This window comes from Gorilla gorilla, chromosome 14 (genome assembly GCF_029281585.2).
Source record: "Gorilla gorilla gorilla isolate KB3781 chromosome 14, NHGRI_mGorGor1-v2.1_pri, whole genome shotgun sequence".
NCBI classification, from domain to species: domain Eukaryota; kingdom Metazoa; phylum Chordata; class Mammalia; order Primates; family Hominidae; genus Gorilla; species Gorilla gorilla.
The window spans coordinates 11,500,722-11,508,701 of record NC_073238.2 but is presented as its reverse complement, the minus strand read 5'-3'; positions in this window follow the sequence as shown (position 1 = coordinate 11,508,701).

Genomic DNA, 7,980 nt, shown 5'->3' with positions numbered 1-7,980 from the left:
ATTCCATTCCATTCCATTCCATTCCATTCGATTCCATTCCATTCCATTCCATTGAATTCCATTCCATTCCATTCCATTCCATGGAATTCCTTTCCATTCCATTCCATTCCATTCCATTCCATTCCATTCCATTGAATTCCATTCCATTCCATTCCATTCCATTCCATTGAATTCCATTCCGTTCCATTCCATTCCATTGAATTCCATTCCATTCCATTCCATTCCATTCCATTCCATTCCATTCCATTCCATTCCATTGAATTCCATTCCATTCCATTGAATTCCATTCCGTTCCATTCCATTCCATTGAATTCCATTCCATTCCATTACATTCCATTCCATTCCATTCCATTCCATTCCATTCCGTTCTACTCGGGTTGATTCCATTCTATTCCATTCCATTCCATTCGATCCCATTTGATTCCATTCGATTCCATTCAATTCCATTCGATTCCATTCCTTTCCACTCCATTCCATTCCATTGAATTCCATTCCATTCCATTGAATTCCATTCCGTTCCATTCCATTCCATTGAATTCCATTCCATTCCATTCCATTCCATTCCATTCCATTCCATTCCATTCCATCCCATTCCATTCCATTCCATTCCATTCCGTTCTACTCGGGTTGATTCCATTCTATTCCATTCCATTCCATTCGATCCCATTTGATTCCATTCGATTCCATTCAATTCCATTCGATTCCATTCCATTCCACTCCATTCCATTCCATTGAATTCCATTCCATTCCATTCCATTCCATTCCATTCCATTCCATTCCATTCCATTCCATTCCATTCCATTCCATTCTACTGGTGTCCATTCCATTCCATTCCATTCCATTCCATTCCATTCCATTCCATTGAATTCCATTCCATTCCATTCCATTCCATTCCATTCCACTCCACTCCACTCCACTCCACTCCATTCCACTCCACTCCACTCCGGTACATTCCATTCCATTCCATTCCATTCCATTCCATTCCATTCCGTGCTTCTCGGGTACATTCCGTTCCGTTCCATTCCATTCCATTCCATTCCATTCCGTTCCAGTGCACTCTACTCCACTCCACTCCACTCCACTCCACTCCGGTACATTCCATTCCATTCCATTCCATTCCATTCCATTCCATTCCATTCCATTTCCATTCCCATTCCATTTCCATTCCCGTTCCATTTCCATTCCCGTTTCTTTTCCATTCCCGTTCCATTTCCATTCCAGTTCCATTACCATTCCCGTTCCATTTCCATTCCCGATCCATTTCCATTCCCGTTCCATTTCCATTCCCGTTCCATTTCCATTCCCGTTCCATTACGATTCCCGTTCCATTTCCGTTCCCGTTCCGTTTCCGTTCCCGTTCCATTTCCGTTCTCGTACCGTTTCCGTTCCCGTTCCATTTCCATTCCCGTTCCATTTCCGTTCCCGTTCCATTTCCATTCCCTTTCCATTTCCATTTCATTCCATTCCGTTCTGCTCGGGTACATTCCATTCCATTCCATTGCATTCCATTCCGTTCTGCTCCTGTCCATTCCATTCCATTCCAATCCGTTCCATTCCGTTCTACTCGGGTAGATTCCATTCCATTCCATTCCATTCCATTCCATTCCATTCCATTCCATTCCATTCCATTCTACTGGTGTCCATTCCATTCCATTCCATTCCATTCCATTCCATTCCATTCCATTGCATTGCATTCCATTCCATTCCATTCCATTCCGTTCCGTTCTACTCGGTTACATTCCATTCAATTCCATTCCATTCCGTTCTACTCGGGTAGATTCCATTCCATTCCATTCCATTCCTTTCCATTCCATTGCATTCCATTGCATTGCATTGCACTCAATTCCATTCCATTCCATTCCATTCCATTCCATTCCATTCCATTCCATTCCGTTCCGTTCAACTCGGTTACATTCCATTCAATTACATTCCATTCCGTTCTACTCGGTTACATTCCATTCCATTCCATTCCATTCCATTCCAATCCATTCCATTCCATTCCATTCCGTTCTACTCGGGTACATTCCGTTCCATTCCATTCCATTCCATTCCATTCCATTCCATTCCATTCCTTTCCGTTCTACTTTGGTACATTCCATTCCATTCCATTCCATTCCATTCCATTCCATTACATTACATTCCATTCCATTCCATTCCATTCCGTTCTACTCAGGTTGATTCCATTCCATTCCATTCCATTCCATTCCATTCCATTCCATTCCATTCGATTCCATTCCATTCCATTCCATTCCATTCGATTCCATTCCATTCCATTCCATGGAATTCCATTCCATTCCATTCCATTCCATGGAATTCCATTCCATTCCATGGAATTCCATTCCATGGAATTCCATTCCATTCCATTCCATTCCATTCCATTCCATTCCATTCCTTTCCATTCCATTGAATTCCATTCCATTCCATTCCATTCCATTCCATTGAATTCCATTCCGTTCCATTCCATTCCATTTAATTCCATTCCATTCCATTCCATTCCATTCCATTCCATTCCATTGAATTCCATTCCATTCCATTCCATTCCATTCCATTCCAACCCATTCCATTCCATTCCATTCCATTCCATTCCATTCCATTCCATTCCATTCCATTCCATTCCATTCTACTGGTGTCCATTCCATTCCATTCCATTTAATTCCATTCCATTCCATTCCATTCCATTCCATTCCATTCCATTGAATTCCATTCCATTCCATTCCATTCCATTCCATTCCAACCCATTCCATTCCATTCCATTCCATTCCATTCCATTCCATTCCATTCCATTCCATTCCATTCCATTCTACTGGTGTCCATTCCATTCCATTCCATTCCATTCCATTCCATTCCATTCCATTCCTTTCCATTCCATTGCATTCCATTGCATTCCATTCCATTCCATTCCATTCCATTCCATTCCATTCCATTCCACTCCACTCCACTCCACTCCACTCCATTCCACTCCACTCCACTCCGGTACATTCCATTCCATTCCATTCCATTCCATTCCATTCCATTCCATTCGATTCCATTCCATTCCATTCCATTGAATTCCATTCCATTCCATTCCATTCCATGGAATTCCTTTCCATTCCATTCCATTCCATTCCATTCCATTCCATTCCATTGAATTCCATTCCATTCCATTCCATTCCATTCCATTGAATTCCATTCCGTTCCATTCCATTCCATTGAATTCCATTCCATTCCATTCCATTCCATTCCATTCCATTCCATTCCATTGAATTCCATTCCATTCCATTGAATTCCATTCCGTTCCATTCCATTCCATTGAATTCCATTCCATTCCATTCCATTCCATTCCATTCCATTCCATTCCATTCGATTCCATTCCATTCCATTCCATAGAATTCCATTCCATTCCATTCCATTCCATGGAATTCCTTTCCATTCCATTCCATTCCATTCCATTCCATTCCATTCCATTGAATTCCATTCCATTCCATTCCATTCCATTCCATTGAATTCCATTCCGTTCCATTCCATTCCATTGAATTCCATTCCATTCCATTCCATTCCATTCCATTCCATTCCATTCCATTCCATTGAATTCCATTCCATTCCATTGAATTCCATTCCGTTCCATTCCATTCCATTGAATTCCATTCCATTCCATTCCATTCCATTCCATTCCATTCCATTCCATTCCATTCCATTCCATTCCATCCCATTCCATTCCATTCCATTCCATTCCGTTCTACTCGGGTTGATTCCATTCTATTCCATTCCATTCCATTCGATCCCATTTGATTCCATTCGATTCCATTCAATTCCATTCGATTCCATTCCATTCCACTCCATTCCATTCCATAGAATTCCATTCCATTCCATTCCATTCCATTCCATTCCATTCCATTCCATTCTACTGGTGTCCATTCCATTCCATTCCATTCCATTCCATTCCATTCCATTCCATTCCATTCCATTCCTTTCCTTTCCATTCCATTGCATTCCATTGCATTCCATTCCATTCCATTCCATTCCATTCCATTCCATTCCACTCCACTCCACTCCACTCCACTCCATTCCACTCCACTCCACTCCGGTACATTCCATTCCATTCCATTCCATTCCATTCCATTCCATTCCATTCCATTCCATTCCATTCCATTCCATTCCATTCCATTCCATTCCATTCCATTCCGTGCTTCTCGGGTACATTCCGTTCCGTTCCATTCCATTCCATTCCATTCCATTCCGTTCCAGTGCACTCTACTGCACTCCACTCCACTCCACTCCACTCCGGTACATTCCATTCCATTCCATTCCATTCCATTCCATTCCATTTCCATTCCCATTCCATTTCCATTCCCGTTCCATTTCCATTCCCGTTTCTTTTCCATTCCCGTTCCATTTCCATTCCAGTTCCATTACCATTCCCGTTCCATTTCCATTCCCGATCCATTTCCATTCCCGTTCCATTTCCATTCCCGTTCCATTTCCATTCCCGTTCCATTACCATTCCCGTTCCATTTCCGTTCCCGTTCCGTTTCCGTTCCCGTTCCATTTCCGTTCTCGTTCCGTTTCCGTTCCCGTTCCATTTCCATTCCCGTTCCATTTCCGTTCCCGTTCCATTTCCATTCCCGTTCCATTTCCATTCCCTTTCCATTTCCATTTCATTCCATTCCGTTCTGCTCGGGTACATTCCATTCCATTCCATTGCATTCCATTCCGTTCTGCTCCTGTCCATTCCATTCCATTCCAATCCGTTCCATTCCGTTCTACTCGGGTAGATTCCATTCCATTCCATTCCATTCCATTCCATTCCATTCTACTGGTGTCCATTCCATTCCATTCCATTCCATTCCATTCCATTCCATTCCATTGCATTCCATTCCATTCCATTCCATTCCGTTCCGTTTTACTCGGTTACATTCCATTCAATTCCATTCCATTCCGTTCTACTCGGGTAGATTCCATTCCATTCCATTCCATTCCTTTCCATTCCATTGCATTCCATTGCATTGCATTGCACTCAATTCCATTCCATTCCATTCCATTCCATTCCATTCCATTCCATTCCATTCCGTTCCGTTCAACTCGGTTACATTCCATTCAATTACATTCCATTCCGTTCTACTCGGTTACTTTCCATTCCATTCCATTCCATTCCATTCCAATCCATTCCATTCCATTCCATTCCGTTCTACTCGGGTACATTCCGTTCCATTCCATTCCATTCCATTCCATTCCATTCCATTCCTTTCCGTTCTACTTTGGTACATTCCATTCCATTCCATTCCATTCCATTCCATTCCATTACATTCCATTCCATTCCATTCCATTCCGTTCTACTCAGGTTGATTCCATTCTATTCCATTCCATTCCATTCCATTCCATTCCATTCCATTCCATTCCATTCCATTCCATTGAATTCCATTCCATTCCATTCCATTCCATGGAATTCCATTCCATTCCATGGAATTCCATTCCATTCCATTCCATTCCATTCCATTCCATGGAATTCCATTCCATTCCATTCCATTCCATTCCATTCCATTCCTTTCCATTCCATTGAATTCCATTCCATTCCATTCCATTCCATTCCATTGAATTCCATTCCGTTCCATTCCATTCCATTTAATTCCATTCCATTCCATTCCATTCCATTCCATTCCATTCCATTGAATTCCATTCCATTCCATTCCATTCCATTCCATTCCAACCCATTCCATTCCATTCCATTCCATTCCGTTCTACTCGGGTTGATTCCATTCTATTCCATTCCATTCCATTCGATCCCATTTGATTCCATTCGATTCCATTCAATTCCATTCGATTCCATTCCATTCCACTCCATTCCATTCCATTGAATTCCATTCCATGGAATTCCATTCCATTCCATTCCATTCCATTCCATAGAATTCCATTCCATTCCATTCCATTCCACTGAATTCCGTTCCATTCCATTCCATTCCGTTCCGTTCCGTTCCGTTCCGTTCTGTTGCGTTCCGTTCCGTTCCGTTGTGTTCCGTTCCGTTCTACTCGGGTTGATTCCATTCTATTCCATTCCATTCCAATCCATTCCATTCCATTCCATGTAATTCCATTCCATTCCATTCCATTCCATGGAATTCCGTTCCATTCCATTCCATTCCGTTCCGTTCCGTCCCGTTCCGTTCCGTTCCGTTCCGTTGCGTTCCGTTCCGTTCTACTCGGGTTGATTCCATTCTATTCCATTCCATTCCATTCGATTCCATTCGATTCCATTCGATTCCACTCCATTCCGTTCCATAGAATTCCATTCCATTCCATTCCATTCCATTGAATTCCATTCCATTCCATTCCATTCCATAGAATTCCATTCCATTCCATTCCATTCCATTGAATTCCATTCCATTCCATTCCATTCCATTCCATTCCATTCCATTCCATTCCATTCCATTCCATTCCATTCCATTCTACTGGTGTCCATTCCATTCCATTCCATTCCATTCCATTCCATTCCATTCCATTCCTTTCCATTCCATTGCATTCCATTGCATTCCATTCCATTCCATTCCATTCCATTCCATTCCATTCCATTCCACTCCACTCCACTCCACTCCACTCCATTCCACTCCACTCCACTCCGGTACATTCCATTCCATTCCATTCCATTCCATTCCATTCCATTCCATTCGATTCCATTCCATTCCATTCCATTGAATTCCATTCCATTCCATTCCATTCCATGGAATTCCTTTCCATTCCATTCCATTCCATTCCATTCCATTCCATTCCATTGAATTCCATTCCATTCCATTCCATTCCATTCCATTGAATTCCATTCCGTTCCATTCCATTCCATTGAATTCCATTCCATTCCATTCCATTCCATTCCATTCCATTCCATTCCATTCCATTGAATTCCATTCCATTCCATTGAATTCCATTCCGTTCCATTCCATTCCATTGAATTCCATTCCATTCCATTCCATTCCATTCCATTCCATTCCATTCCATTCCATTCCATTCCATCCCATTCCATTCCATTCCATTCCATTCCGTTCTACTCGGGTTGATTCCATTCTATTCCATTCCATTCCATTCGATCCCATTTGATTCCATTCGATTCCATTCAATTCCATTCGATTCCATTCCATTCCACTCCATTCCATTCCATTGAATTCCATTCCATTCCATTCCATTCCATTCCATTCCATTCCATTCTACTGGTGTCCATTCCATTCCATTCCATTCCATTCCATTCCATTCCATTCCATTCCATTCCTTTCCATTCCATTGCATTCCATTGCATTCCATTCCATTCCATTCCATTCCATTCCATTCCATTACAATCCACTCCACTCCACTCCACTCCATTCCACTCCACTCCACTCCGGTACATTCCATTCCATTCCATTCCATTCCATTCCATTCCATTCCATTCCATTCCATTCCATTCCGTGCTTCTCGGGTACATTCCGTTCCGTTCCATTCCATTCCATTCCATTCCATTCCGTTCCAGGGCACTCTACTGCACTCCACACCACTCCACTCCACTCCGGTACATTCCATTCCATTCCATTCCATTCCATTCCATTCCATTTCCATTCCCATTCCATTTCCATTCCCGTTCCATTTCCATTCCCGTTTCTTTTCCATTCCCGTTCCATTTCCATTCCAGTTCCATTACCATTCCCGTTCCATTTCCATTCCCGATCCATTTCCATTCCCGTTCCATTTCCATTCCCGTTCCATTTCCATTCCCGTTCCATTACCATTCCCGTTCCATTTCCGTTCCCGTTCCGTTTCCGTTCCCGTTCCATTTCCGTTCTCGTTCCGTTTCCGTTCCCGTTCCATTTCCATTCCCGTTCCATTTCCGTTCCCGTTCCATTTCAATTCCCGTTCCATTTCCATTCCCTTTCCATTTCCATTTCATTCCATTCCGTTCTGCTCGGGTACATTCCATTCCATTCCATTGCATTCCATTCCGTTCTGCTCCTGTCCATTCCATTCCATTCCAATCCGTTCCATTCC